The sequence below is a fragment of the Salvelinus sp. IW2-2015 genome, linkage group LG15 (genome assembly GCF_002910315.2).
Source record: "Salvelinus sp. IW2-2015 linkage group LG15, ASM291031v2, whole genome shotgun sequence".
NCBI lineage: Eukaryota > Metazoa > Chordata > Actinopteri > Salmoniformes > Salmonidae > Salvelinus > Salvelinus sp. IW2-2015.
The window spans coordinates 20972172-20988481 of NC_036855.1; the positions used below are offsets into that span (position 1 = coordinate 20972172).

The 16310-nt window shown below is 41.4% G+C and overlaps 1 pseudogene; it reads left to right on the plus strand.

Annotated features, from left to right (window-relative positions):
• The first annotated feature begins 3616 nt into the window (after positions 1-3616).
• Positions 3617-6054, plus strand: LOC139028858 (ankyrin repeat domain-containing protein 39-like; annotated as a pseudogene).
• Positions 6055-16310: the final 10256 nt, after the last annotated feature.

Here is a 16310-nt window from a genome sequence, read left to right on the forward strand (position 1 = left end):
ACCAACTCTATATTAATGCCCATGACTTCGGAATGAGATGTTCACATAGTTTTTTGTCAGTGTAGTGTAGCTAACCAACACTAATTACCTAGGGACAGTAAGCAGTGGGTCTTGGAAGCCTACTGAGTGAGTGCAATGTATTCCTCTAGCTTCATGCAAGCATTACAAACTTCGGCAGACATCGAGATGAGAAGAAATACCACAATTGTTTTTCAAATGCGTTTTCTTTGACAAGAACATAAACAACTGCACTGCAATGTCGTCTGGAGGCCATCATTGTGGGTGCTTTGTCTACCAACTTGCGTCCCCCAGTAAGTGGGAAAAGGGGATACCTAATCAGTTGTACAACTGAATGCATTCAACTGAAATGTGTCTTTCGCATTTAACCCAACCCCTCTGAATCAGAGAGGTGCGGGGGGCTGCCATAATTGACATCCACGTCTTCGGCGCCCGGGGAACAGTGGGTTAACTGCCTTGCTCAGGGGTAGAACGATAGATTTTTACCTTGCCAACTCCGGGATTCGATTTGAACTGGAACTACYTCCTTGTGTTCTGAAAGGACACCCTGTGGTGGTTGCTACCGGCCTAAAATCCAGCACCTAAATGTTTTCTATCCCTTTTTGTTGGTCCTTCGAATTCATAAACAACCCATATTTTCAATTATAATGGACTAGCTAAAAAACATTTCCACTGCATTTCAGCCCTGCCACAAAAGGACCAGCTGACATCATGTCAGTAATTCTCTCGTTAACACAGGTGTGAGTGTTGACAAGGACAAGGCTGGAGATCACTCTGTCATGCTGATTGAGTTCGAATAACAGACTGGAAGCTTCAAAAGGAGAGTGGTGCTTGTAATCATTGTTCTTCCTCTGTCAAACATGGTTACCTGCAAGGAAACACGTGCCGTCATCATTGCTTTGCATAAAAAGGGCTTCACAGGCAAGGATATTGCTGCCAGTAAGATTGCACCTAAATCAAACATTTATCGGATCATCAAGAACTTCAAGGAGAGCGGTTCAATTGTTGTGAAGAAGGCTTCAGGGCACCCAAGAAAGTCCAGCAAGCGCCAGGACCGTCTCCTAAAGTTGATTCAGCTGCAGGATCGGGGCACCACCAGTACAGAGCTTGCTCAGGAATAGCAGCAGGCAGGTGTGAGTGCATCTGCACGCACAGTGAGGCAAAGACTTTTGGAGGATGTCCTGGTGTCAAGAAGGGCAGCAAAGAAGCCACTTCTCTCCAGGAAAAACATCAGGGACAGACTGATATTCTGCAAAAGGTACAGGGATTGGACTGCTGAGGACTTGGGTAAAGTCATTTTCTCTGATGAATCCCCTTTCCGATTGTTTGGGGCATCCGGAAAAAAGCTTGTCCGGAGAAGACAAGGTGAGCGCTACCATCAGTCCTGTGTCATGCCAACAGTAAAGCATCCTGAAACCATTCATGTGTGGGGTTGCTTCTCAGCCAAAGGAGTGGGCTCACTCACAATTTTGCCTAAGAACACAGCCATGAATAAAGAATGGTACCAACACATCCTCCGAGAGCAACTTCTCCCAACCATCCAGGAACAGTTTGGTGTCGAACAATGCCTTTTCCAGCATGCTGGAGCACCTTGCCATAAGGCAAAAGTGATAACCAATTGGCTCGGGGAACAAAACATCGATATTTTGGGTCTATGGCCAGGAAATCCCATTGAGAACTTGTGGTCAATCCTCAAGACGGGTGGACAAACAAAACCCCACAAATTCTGACAAACTCCAAGCATTGATCATGCAAGAATGGGCTACCATCAGTCAGGATGTGGCCCAGAAGTTAATTGACAGCATGCCAGGGCGGATTGCAGAGGTCTTGAAAAAGAAGGGTCAACACTGCAAATATTGACTCTGCATCAACTTCATGTAATTGTCAATAAAAGCCTTTGACACTTATGAAATGCTTGTAATTATACTTCACTATTCCATAGTAACATCTGACAAAAATATCTGAAGACACTGAAGCAGCAAACTTTGTGGAAATTAATATTTGTGTCATTCTCAACTTTTGGCCACGACTGTATATAACAGAGTGTACAAAACATTAGAAACACCTGCTCTGTCCATGACAGACTGACCAGGTGAATCCAGGTGAAAGCTATGATCCCTTATTGATGTCACCTGTTAAATCCACTTGACTCAGCCTTGAAACAATTGAGACATGGCTCAAAGTGGAGGAGAGATTGACTTCATCACTACTTGCTTTTGTAAGAAGTGTTGACATGCTGAATGCACCGAGGTGTCTGTTTAAACTACTGTACTAGCACACAGCTCGGACACCACACGACATGCCACCAAAGTTCTCTTCACAATCCCCAAGTCAAGAACAGACAACAGGAGACGCACAGTACTATATAGAGCCATTGCTACATGTAACTCTATTCCACATCAGGTAACTGATGCAAGCAGTAGAATCAGATTTAGAAAACAGATAAAAACACACCTTATGGAACAGCAAGGACTGTGAATAGACACACACACAGGCACAGACATACTGTACACATGACAAAAACACGCACCCTACATACACCTACACATGGATATGTATTGTAGATATGTGAAAGTAGAGTAGTGGCCTGAGGGAACACACTTAATGTATTGTGTAAAGTGTTATGAAATGTAATGTCATGATATTTTAAATTGTATATAACTGTTGCTGGACTCCAGGAAGAGTAGCATTTTTTTWAAAGTATTATTATTATATATATATTTTTTACCTTTATTTAATATTGGCAAGTCAGTTAAGAACAAATTCTTATTTACAATGACGGCCTACCAAAAGGCAAAAGGCCTCCTGCAGGGACGGGGGCTGGGATTAAAAATATAGGACAAAACACACATCACGACAAGAGAGACCACAACACTACATAAAGGGAGACCTAAGACAACAACATAGCATGGCAGCAACACATGACAACACAGCATGGTAGCACCAAACATGGTACAAACATTATTGGGCACAGACAGACAATAGCACAAAGGAAATAAGTTAGAGACAACAATACATCACACAAAGCAGTCACAACTGTCAGTAAGAGTGTCCATGATTGAGTCTTTGAATGAAGAGATGGAGATAAAACTGTCCAGTTTGAGTGTTTTTTGCAGCTCGTTCCAGTCACTAGCTGCAGCGAACTGAAAAGAGGAGCGACCCAGGGATGTGTGTGCTTTGGGGACCTTTAACAGAATGTGACTCTGTAATCTAGCATGGGTAGGATGGTCATCTGAATCGGTTAGTTTGGCAGCTGGGGTGAAAGAGGAGCGATTACGAAACCAAGTCTAGATTTAACCATAGCCTGCAGCTTTGATATGTGCTGAGAGAAGGACAGTGTACTGTCTAGCCATACTCCCACGTACTTGTATGAGGTGACTACCTCAAGCTCTAAACCCTCAGAGGTAGTAATCACACCAGTGGGGAGAGGGGCATTCTTCTTACCAAACCACATAACCTTTGTGTTGGAGGTGTTCAGAACAGGGTTAAGGGCAGAGAACACTAAGTGTTGGACACTAAGAAAGCTTTGTTGAAGAGCATTTAACACAAAATCCAGGGATGGGCCAGCTGAGTATAAGACTGTATCATCTGCATATAAATGGGTGAGAGATGTAAATTGAGAAGAGTGTGGGACCTAGGATCGAGCCGAATAAATACAAATACAAATAAACTTTGATTAGACTTTTATACAACACAAATAGAAGTGTAATGAAGACCCGGTGCCAGAACAAATCAGTTGGATGGGCATTTCATTTCCATCGATGGGCCCTTTTTTCACGGGACCTCCAATGTTTGCACGGCTTGCCCGTTCACACATTTTTAAATGGGTGGAATTGTAAAGACCATAGGCATCTTGTGAGTTTCAAGCTTGGGGAAGCTTGCAATTTATCCAACCATTTCTACCGATCTGCGTGCCAGTTATGATTATTTATGCGCATTTTCGTGGAACAGTTTCATTTCAATAATAACGTTTTCGTTTCTCAAAATCATTGTCACGTGGTTAATCATACAAATCTGAAGTAAAATGATACAAATCTAAAAGTTTAAATTAAACTATGAGGAGAGAACTAGCTTCTGCCATATGGACACATTTATACACTGTGATACATTGGCGGCTAAAGAAATAAGAGCAAAGAACTCAGAGATAGCCTATAGGCAAATGCAGCAGCCAATGGTGACCCATCATTCAAGGCAGATGGGGCAGAGCCCCACATATCAATTTGCAAACAATGTAAAAAAAAATGTATCATTGAGTTAATAAAGCCACATACAAAATTGGTCTCTTTTTTGTTTTCTTGAGTAAGGCAGCTCCAAAATTCAGGTGTTTTAGCCTAGCTCGGTGCTTTTTGTCGTGGTGTGGCAGCCAGTGAAAAATACGGAGCGTAGGGGTTGGTAATGTTCTCTAGCTGCGCCATGATTGCCTCAATGTTCTGTCACTCATTGGGAAACTATGTCACCACAAAATCTACAGGTAGAGCTTGAAAATTCAAGCCCCTTGGGTGCTGCCATAGAGTTACATTAGAAGTGCCCATCCAAGAAGGCTCAAAGTCATTGGCCACAGATCAAATGATGTCAAATCACATTATATATACAGTAGCTTTGATTGGATTGATCATGTTAACGTTATACTTCCATCGTGAATCAAGTCGACAATACACTGGCAAATCCTTTTCAATTTCTGTCATATGAAGATAAATAATGAAGAGAAATTATAGATAAAACTTATCAGTGCTCATTGGCCATTGGACATAAATATTACACTACAAGTTGGAAATCGCAAATTCAACAATGAGTGGTTAGGAAGGAATCAGTMGCTATACTGCAAGTATTGCAAAGCAATCACCAGCCTGCTATTCAGTGGAGCGGGTGTGTTGTCCAAGTCTGGGTTTAAGGGTCTCTTTTCCAAGCTTAAAAGGATAAACATTCAACATTGGCCATGCTGTCAAACCAGCATGACTTCTGCTGCGCTCAAAACAACTCGAAAGTCGTAACTGGGAAATCTCAGACTTCAGTGAGTTCAAGACAACTGGGAACTCGGAAAAAACAAGCTCCAACTGGGAAAATACGTTTTGAACGGTCATCCAACTCGGAATTGCAAGTCGGGAACCTGGGCCTCTTTCTAGAGCTCCGACCTGAAGATCGTCCCTGCTGTAGTGACTGAAATGTGAGTGATTTTACAGGTACCGGTAACTGGTCTGCTGCAATGGATGGAGACTTGGAGCGGGTCAAATCACTTCTCCAGAAGGGTACAGAACCTAACCTAAGAGATTCAGCTAATTACACTGCTCTGGTGAGGATGTGGCTCCCTAGGCTAGAATGATCATTGTAACCTATAATATTTTTATAACACAGGAATGAGTTGAACTGATCCTCCTAACTATCAGTGGTATGGTTGTGATTTATTTCAGCACTATGCCAGTCGCAGTCGGCATGAGTCTGTATGTAAGTTCCTTCTGTGGGGCGGGGCATGTGCCAACCCTCAGACGCCGGGTGGGGTCACTCCTCTTCACCGATCGGCCTACTGTGGACATCCAGCTGTTGCGTCACCATGGGGCAGATCCCCAGCTATGTGATTATGATGGATCCTCTCCATTACATAAGGTGCAGTACTAGTCAAAAAAAGAAATTAATACATTTTAGTCCTTTAGCAGACAGTCTTATACAGAGCAACTTACAGTAGTGAGTGCATGCATTTCTGGTCACCCATGGGAATCAAACCCTCAACCCCGGTGTTGCAAGCACTGTGCTCTACCAACTGAGCCACACAGGACCACGATCACGCAACACAAAAACTGCAATTCAAAAACAATAATTGCAACATTTGTTGTAAGGCAATACTGTAATTATATCACACACAATGGTGTGTCTTTTGTGTGTTTACAAATGGAGCAGGCTGCAGAGCAGGGCCATGAAGAGGTATGCAGACTGCTTTTCCAGTGCTGTCCCTCCCTCTGGAGCCATGCAAACAAGTTCTAGGTACCTTACCAGCTAGCACCAGATGGACTTCTGAAGGAGCTCCTGGAACACCCACAATAACACCGGGACACCGAGCTCAACAAATTAGCCATCTGGTTTACTAGCAGCTTATCAGTGAGACATTCACTTTTGTGCAGCTGTTCTGTATTTGTTTTCTTGAGGTCCCCACCTAAACTGCCTGGCATGAGATTGATTTTATCAGGTGTAGTTCTTTCTCAACCAGCAGGGGAAGCAAGTCTACCAGCAATTGGTTTACTTTGTGAACTAGCTATTTTTGCATGTTCACAGAGTGCCATGGCATCAGTGGTGGAAAAAGTACTCAATTGCCATACTTGAGTAAAAGTATAGATACCTTAATAGAAAATGACTCAAATAAAAGTGAAAGTCACCCAGTAAAATACTGCTTGAGTAAAAGTCCACAAGTATTTGGTTTTAAATATACTTAAGTATCAAAAGTAAATAGAATTGCTAAAATGTACTTAAGTATCAAAAGTAAAAGTATAAATCATTTCAAAACCAGACGGCACAATTTTCTAGTTTTTTAAATTGACGGATAGCCAGGGGCCCACTCCAACACTCAGACATAATTTACAAACAAAGCATTTGTGTTTAGTGAGTACGCCAGATCAGAGGCAGTGGGAATGACCAGGGATGTTCTCTTGATAAGTGTGTGAATTGGACCATTTTCCTGTCAAAATGTAACAAGTACTTTTGAGTGTCAGAAAAAATGTATGGAGTAAAAAGTACATTATTTTCTTTAGGGATGTAGTAAAGTAAAAGTTGCCAAAAATATAAATATAAATAGTAAAGTAAAATAATGATACCCCKAAAATTTACTTAAGTAGTAATTTAAAGTATTTTTACTTAAGTACTTTACATCACTACATGGCATGCTGATCCTGACAACCTGGCCCTGAATTTACAAGGTCTGGATGGCTCTTGGATAACTGCAGTAGCAGACGCCTGTTTGTCTGTACTAGCTGCTTCGAGCCATAGAGCAATTTCACGTCTGTGAAAAAGATGTACTGGAATACTGATGATGGGGTCAAGAATAAATCTGGCAGTAGTTTGCTTCTTGTTCTTCTGTTTTTCATAGAACTTTGTGAAACTGAAAAGAGGCTTTCCATATGGTGTGAGCACATTTACCATGGTGTGAGACTGAAAGGGGAATGCCTAGTCAGTTGTACAACTGAATGCCTTCAACTGAAATGTGTCTTCTGCATTTAACCCGACCCCTCTGAATCAGAGAGGTGCGGGGGGCTGCCTTATTCAACATCCACGTCTTTGGCGCCCGGGGAAAAATGGGTTAACTACCTTGCTCAGGGGCAGAACGACAGATTCTTACCTTGTCAGCTCGGGGATTCGATCCAGCAACCTTTGTGTATGATCGTGTTGTGAGGAAGAACTAATTCTTCAGCTGCATTAAAAAAGACAGCCTATGGATTTTCCATGGACAAAGGAAGTAGCGTCAGCCTCAACAAAATGAGGATTAAAACCTGTTATGGACAGGGGGCAGTGTTTCCACTTTGAATGAATTGCGTACCAAAACGGAATTTCCTCCTACTCTGCCCCAGAAGGTAATACATGCATATTATTATTACTATTGTATAGAAAACACTCTGAKGTTTATAAAACTGTTTGAATTATGTCTGTAAGTAGAACAGAACTCATTTGGCAGACAAAAACCTGAGAAGACTTCCAAACAGGAAGTGAGAACTCAATTTTCAAAACAGTGCCAAATGATACCCCATATAGTTATGGATAAGCAAACACTTCCTAGGGCTTCCACTAGATGTCACCGTCTTTAGATTTTGGTTATATGATTCTACTATAAAGGAGGGGCTCATAGGAGCTATTTTACTGAGTGATCTTCAGAAATCTCAGTCTCATTTTGCGCGTGAGCGAGAGAGAGTGCTCTCGTTCCAATGCTCTTTCTTCAGACAATGACATTCTCCGGTTGGATCCTTATTGATGATTAATGTTAAACACATCCTAAATATGGATTGCATACATCATTTGACTTGTTTCTACGACCTGTAACGGAACTTTTTGAGTTTTTGTCTGGCGGGATTGCTCGTGCGTCATGAAAATGGATTCGTGGGCTGAACATGCTAACAACAAGTGGCTAAATGATGGGCTTTATGGAACTTTTCAGTCATTTATTGTCGAACTGGGAATCCTGGGAGTGCCTTCTGATGAAGTTATTCGAAGGTAAGTGCATATTTATAGTGTTTTTGTAGCTTCTGTTGACACCAAAATGGCGACAATTTCTTTGGCTGGATTGTGCTCTGAGCGCCGTTCTCAGATTATTCTTTTTCCGTAAAGTTTATTTTGAAATCTGACACAGCGGTTGCATAGAGGATAAGTTTATCTTTAATTTTGTGAATAACACTTGCATCTTTTATCAATGTTTATTATGAGTATTTCTGCAAAATCACCGGATGTTTTGGAATCAAAACATTACTGCACGTAACGCGCCAATGTAAACTGAGATTTGTTTTAATATATATATGCACATTATCGAACAAAACACACAATACATGTATAACATGATGTTCTATGACTGTCATCTGATGAAGATAATCGAAGGTTAGTGATTCATTTTAACTATATTTCTGCTTTTTCTAACTCCTATTGTTGGCTGAAAAAATGGCTGTGTGTGTTTGTGACTTGGCTCTGACCTAACATAATCATATGTTGTGCTTTCACTGTAAATCATTTTTGAAATCGGACACCATGGGTAGATTAACAAGATGTTTATCTTTCATTTGCGGTATTGGACTTGTTAATGTGTGAAAGTTAAATATTTCAAAAAATATATTTTTGAATTTCGCGAGCTGGCTTTTCAGTGGAATGTTGTGGGTGTTCCGCTAGCGGAACCCCGGGGCTAGAAAGGTTTTAATCAAGAAAATTATTTAGCTTTAGTTTGACAACAAATAAATTATTTATTTAATGAGAAACATTTGAAAGAAAAATGTCTGTTCAATTTTGCTGTGTAAGACAAATTAATGGATTTATTATCTTGACAATGGATCTTATTTTTTTGGATCAAGTCTATAACTTTTTTGGTTACGCACACCAGAGGAAAAATACCATCTTATATGTTCTGGACAGTAGCTACTTGGCCAACACCCTTTCCTATGAATAATTAGCCAAATAAATGGTTTAGAGTAACAGCTGTGAAGTGTGGGAGGCTAAACATTATGCCTCTGCTCTGTCTTCTGTCTGTTCAGGCTGATTAGATCTCAGCTCATGACTTTCCTCATGTAAACCTCACTTTCTCTCTCACTCTGGCACACCACCTTCACCATCCCCAATCTCTAGTCTCACCCTTCATGCCCTTCCTCTCTGCTTCATGTATAGTTCACTTTTAGCTTTGTTTTTGGCTCTTATTCCTTCCTCCCCTTTTCTTTCCTTTTATCCTGACCCTACCTATTGGTCTTCTGTCATTCTCTGCCCTGCTCCGCTTTTCTCTCCCAACAGGCTCAGTGTAAATATGGACACATGAAAGAAACCACACACTGGAGTCTGAGGAACTTTCATTGGGCCCGGCTGGTGGGCGGTGTTTCCATTGCGGCCCTCAAACTACATCCAGTGCCGTGACTGGAGGGGTGCCAGGCCACATCTGGAGCTCATTGCAGCTGATGCCACGCTCCACTAGGGGGGAGAGGGTGAGGGTGGGGGGGTGAATGTCATCCTGGCTAACCAGGCCAAATTAGTCGTTAACCCTCAGTGACAAGAATGTCCTTTCACATTGTGTTGTGTTTGTGTGACTTACAACAGCATATATGCGAGAACACCTCATGTTCTTGTGGTCCTTTGGCCATTGGATGATATGGGCAGATATTCAGGGCAAAAGGCAATGTTCCAATTTTGCCATGGAAAATAAAGTATAATTTGTCACAAGTGAGCTGATACATTACAGATGGCACACAGATTATCATAGCTAATCATGGCGGCCTATATATGATTGTTTCTTTGCCAGATTTTGTGAGACTTAAATAATCAATCTAAAAAGTTTATGCTGTCTCAGGTTTGCCAGTGAATGAGCTAATGAAAACCCTATGTGGCATTGGGGGAACTGGAGGAATGTTAAAAGTCTTTCTCATTCCTTTTGGATATGTTTTAATGTGTCAGCTTGAATGGGAGAATTGCTCGCTCTTTGATGTGGAAAACAAGTTCATGGAAACTGGCTTGTAAATGGGTACAAATCTACTCTTGAACTAAGAATAATCAACATATTGCTGAACAACAATACAACTTTGCTACCTATGTCATATGAACTTAAAAAACAGAGATCAAAAGGTAATGTTTGCACTACATTTGAATTTACATTAGATATGTATTTTTGTCATGTTTTCAAAGCCTTTTGCAGATAGGGTCAACTCATCTCATTCACAATATTACTATTTTCACAAATCCCACATTTTGATTATTTGTGTATACATCTGTTTGCCTGAAAGTGTAAACAATATGGATGATTCACTGGAAAGAGCATCTGTAATTTCCCGCAAAGAATGTCTCTCTCTTTGAAACTATCTTCTCCTTATCTGAAAACTAGAGGAGGACTCCACAAGACCAGGAATTTGGATACTCTATTTAGTGAGATTTATTTGGAAGCAATGAAACTTCGCTTGGGCCTAGAACCCACTTCCTCAAGGAGACCAAGTTAAACCAGAACTGGATGTTACTCCGCTCAGAAATAGAAGGTGGTCTGAAAATGCTGGTTTTGAATAACTTGAGTTAGTGCAGTCCTCATTTTAATCAGAGCCTACTGGGGCCAGAGGAGCAGAAAGGCTGGATTGTGTGTCTTTGTGGAGCATGTTAGCCCAAAGGCTGGCAGATGGCGATATTGAGTCGTTTCATCTTACCGTCCAAACGCATTGTATGCAGCCGGCAATACAGTCATATCCCCCGTGGACCAATTCTCACCTAAAACATTCTCCATTCAGGCTGCAAATGCTTAGATTTCCTCAACATTATTTAATGGTGAGAAGGCGAAAGAAAATTGTGTTCCATAAAGAAAGCATGGATAATTTCAATTTCACCTTCTTGCCATTAAATCAAAGCATTTGCAGCCTGAATGGAGAATGTTTTAGGTGAGAACTGGTCCACGGGGGATATGACTTAGATGAAACGACTCAATATCGCCATCTGCCAGCCTTTGGGCTAACATGCTCCACAAAGACACACAATCAAGCCTTTCTGCTCCTCTGGCCCCAGTAGGCCCTCTTTAAAATGAAGGACTGCACTAACTCAAGTTATCCAAAACTAGCGTTTTCAGACCACCTTTTATTTSTGAGGGGAATAACATCCAGTTACGAGGGATACGAGTGTATTGCCGGCTGCATATAAAGTGTTTGGACGGTAAGATGAAACGACTCAATATCGCCATCTGCCAGCCTTTAGGCTATAGTGCATGTATGCTCCCTCCTGCCTTCTGTAAACTTTGGCAAACAGAGAAGGACATAAATGGAACTGAAGGCTTTACACTGGTTCTATTCAATCAAAACTGGGTCTAAATTAATGTTATTGCACTGCAAGAATGTATGTTTTGATTCATTAACTGAACTACATTTACCATGTTAAATATAWTGTTTCTCACGGAAATAGACAGGGCCTCTAGTTTTGCTGGATTTTACAGTCTGTGACAGCATATACTGTAGCTAATTGAATGAGAAGATAATATGCATTTCATTGATGTGGTAAAGTCATTTGACCAATATACAGTAATATTAAATGGATTTATGAGTCTCACAAATGCATTTGATGTTTCCTTTTGGGAAACTGTATCTGAGAGGTCCTCTTGTGTTATTTAACTACACAGGCCTGGTCACTGTCATCTTGGCTGCTGGAAAAGCTCTCCATCCACCTGTTCTCTACACAGGAACCATTCCCTGGTTTCCCAGATGCAGGACCAGAGAAGGGCCTGGCTGTGTGAGCCTAAAGTAATCAGGTAAATGGCTGGCAGATGATCACACATCTAAAAGAGAGTGGACTCCCAGACGCTGGCATAAAAGACTGCCCCATATTATCTAATGTGCCTTGTACGGCTGATGAGGTTTGAGACGAGGAGAGGGATCATAATCAAATCTCAAAGATCCGATTTAATCTAATTAAACTCCACTCCCGCTTCTAAGCAGCATGTTGTCTGATGATTGAAATGATGTTGGAGATCTTACTCCCACTGTCCAGGTTAGATTATGTTTGAAGGCTGCATAGGCTCGACTCCAGGGGCTGCTGCCCCTCTCAATCATCAGTATCATTATATCTGGGGTGTTAAAACAGAGGTGTCACATGCACCTCAACATTTGTATTTTTTTTTATTTAACCTTTATTTAACTAGGCAAGTCAGTTAAGAACAAATTCTTATTTACAATGACGGCCTACACCGGCCAACCCCGGACGACAATTGTGCGCCGCCCTATGGGACATCAGGCCCTAAACAAAGCTAAAGTACTTCACGTCCTCAGACCCTGCCATAAATACTTGAATTAGGAACACTTGACCATGGGACACTAGCATACTCCAAGTATACTGAACAAAAATATAAATGCCACATGTAAAGTGTTGGTCCCATGTTTCATGTGCTGAAATAATAATTTTCCATACGCACAAAAAGCTTATTTCTCTCCAATTTTGTGCACAAATTTGTTTACATCCCTGTTAGTGAGCATTTCTCCTTTGCCAAGATAATCCATCCAGCTGACAGTTGTGGCATATCAAGAAGCTGATTTAAACAGCATGATCATTACACAGGTGCACCTTGTGCTGTGAACAATAAAAGGCCACTCTAAAATGTGCATTTTTGTCACACAACACAATGCCACAGATGTCTTAAGTTTTGAGGGAGCGTGCAGTTTTGAGGGATACTGACTGCAGGAATGTCAACCAGAGCTGTTGCCAGATAATTTAATGGTTATTTCTCTACCATAAGCCGCCACAAATGTTGTTTTAGAGAATTTGGCAGTACGTCCAACCAGACTCACAACCGAAGACCACGTGTAACCACACCAGCCCAGGACCTCCACATCTGGCTTATTCACCTGCGGGATTGTCTTGAGACCAGCCACCTGGATAGCTGATCAAACTGAGGAGTATTTCTGTCTGTAATAAAGCCCTTTTGTGGGGGAAAAACTCCTTCTGATTATCTGGGCCTGGCTCCCCATGGCTGCACCCCTGCCCAGTCATGTGAAATCCATAGATTAGGGCCTAATACATTTTTTTCAATTGACTAATTTCCTTATATGAACTGTAACGCAGTAAAACCGTTGAAATTGTTGCATGTTGCATTTATATTTTTGTTCAGTATATTACAGTAGGGAGTGTCTTCAGTATAGGAGCATTTTTAGCCAGCCAATGTATTTAGAATGTATTGAGAATAAGGAAGAGACCAAAATTCCTGTCAATCACCTAAAAGGTGGTTTTCAGTCAGACCATGTCAGTGAGATGTGTGGAATACGAAAATGTGAGTCTTATTAAGACATCGTGTTTCTGTGCAGCTTGTTCCTACATGCCTGGAATTAGACTGAGTGACATGCAATCATAGACTGCAGTGCACCTCCAGCATGCTTCCCTCTGATGTAACCAGAAAATGCACTTGTGCTCAGTTGCAAAAAAAAATATTTCGGGTTTTAAATGTTTGTATGTGCAGTTTGAGGTATCGTAAAGACAATGGAACAGAGCTTGCAGATGCATTTCATAATGCAGCCTGGTCTCATAAACTAGACGTAACATAATAAACATAAATCCGGGACAATCAAATTAGTATATGTTAGGTTTGGTATGGTTACATGAGACAGGTTACTTAACTTAACGTTAGCATTAGCCACAACATAGTGGAATTTGTAACATATCAAATGTTTTGGTAATTCGTAACATAATTTGTAACATATCATACAAAATGGATGATGGACATCCACAAATTACTACATACCACACAAAACGTAACATATTATACTTAATGGAGGGAGACAGATTTACTTTTACTATGAGTCCAGGTTGCAGCGATAATTTGATACCATTTGAAAGACCCAAATTTGTGGATGACATTGCAAGCAATTAGTTACCGTTCCATGCCTTCCATCAATTACATTTTGTTAAGAACTTTGCCATATCATAGTCCATATTACACACCATAGTGTGTGTATATATACACTGAGCTTACAAAACATTAGGAACACCTGCAAGGTGTCAAACATTCCACAGGGTTACTGGCCCATGTTGACTCCAATGCTTCCCACAGTTGTGTCAAGTTGGCTGGATGTCCTTCGAGTGGTGGACCATTCTTGATACACATGGTAAACTGTTGAGTGTGAAAAACTCAGCAGCATTGCAGTTCTTGACAGACTCAAACAGGTGCGCCTGGCACCTAATATTATACCCCATTCAAAGGCACTTAACTCTTTTGTCTTGCCCATTCACATTCTGAATGGCACACATACACAATCCATGTCTCAATTGTCTCAAGGCTCAAAAATATACTTTAACCTGTCTCCTCCCCTTCATGTACACTGATTGAAGGGATCACAGCTTTCACCTGGATTCACCTGGTCAGTCTATGTCATGGAACGAGCAGGTATTCCTAATGTTCTGTACACTCAGTGTATATCATTTTCTTTGCTTGTGAAGGGTCATTTTCAAGAATGCTTAGTGTGTTTGATTTTCAGATGGAGGGAATAAGTATCGTCTTATTGATTATGGAGATGTAATCTCCTGAAAAGCATGCCCAGACAAACAACCCCTAACCTCCACAATATCACTCAGAGGACAATTAGTGAATCTGCTGTATACAGTAACATGAATCATATCTTCTTTTCCTGGTTCCCATCATGCAAGAGTGATTGGTAATCGATCAGCTTAACAAGCATCTCATGTAAACATTGATGGGCCAACAATACTGATGGAACTGTAAAAACTCTGGGCCCTATTCAGTCACAAACAGGTACTGGAATACTGGGGTAAGCCTAAAACAACATCCTACTTGTACCTGAGCAGTATATGTTTGGGTTTATGTACAATACAGAAGTACCTGTACAATGCAAAAACAATACTGTTTTTTATCTTARATTAAAAATCTTATTCACAGGTTTTAAATTAATGTTGCCTTTTGTCTCTGAAAAAATCAAGACCTATCGGAGCTCTGTATGTGAACAAGATGCTGTATGTAAGTACTTGTTGAGTACTATCCCTCTCTTTCTCACACCAGACACTATATGAAGAGGTCCTTTTCCATCTGGCTTCACTGAAGCTCTACTTTCTCAGTCATTCAGATAGTTTATCATGCTGTTGAAAGAGCCTACAGAAAACCTTGCTCAAATTGGCCGACTCATTGATTCACTAAGAAAGTGGAAATCAGGAGGAGGGGTGTTGGGGTTGAGACAACTAAAAATGTATTGCATCAAGTGATATTGATCAGTTTCAGTAAAGACAATTGAGCAGATCGGCTGTGTTTTCTGCTCCATCCAATGAGTTGTGTCACATAGCACTTAATAAACACAAAGCAACAGCACAAGACGCACAAAGACACTAACAATAGACACTCTCTCAACGTGAATAACAAGAGAATGCAGCACCATGCTACACATGTAATTGAACGAGATGATTGCGCTGATGAACTGAGACACACTCTGTCAGCAGGTGCCCAGTACACACTAGCCCATTCATATTCACATTCCTGTCGCTCGGCTTGAGCCGCAGCAGGTTCCTCCAGGCCACTCAGGACAGGCCTGACACAAAAGGGTCGTCAATCTGCCTCAGACAACTGCCAGCATAAAGGCCCGGAAAGCCACAACAGCGTGATGTCAAAGACCAGGGTGGGGGTGGTGGTTGGAGTCGGGGGCTGCGTGAGGGATGGGGGCACTGCTGATGGATGGATGAGGGCTGGGCTTGGTTTGGGTGTAGTGGCAGGATTGACGGAGGCTTTTTTTTGTGTATGAAAAAGGATATTTGTACTTGGCCAGTGACAATGGAATGCAAACAGGGAAAGGGAGTACGATTTAAACAGCACTTTTGAATGTGGAGAAGCTGGTATGGAAATCAGCATGCAAACCAACCCGGGACAGATATTGTTGGTACTGAGCATTAATGATTCCTTCTCGGTTCTCATGCTGATGTGTGGTTTTACCTCCCTTTGGTTTTCTTTGGCAGAGGGCATTCCTGGGTTTAACAGTATCCGGAACATTTCCTTACTTTGAAAGGGAGGAATGAGTGAAGAGAGATTAGTCCTGAACCAATATCTATGCTTGGACCATTGTGTGGCAGTAAACGTCCAATTGACTTTGAAACATAGACAGCAAAGGCTTGCAGTGCAACTG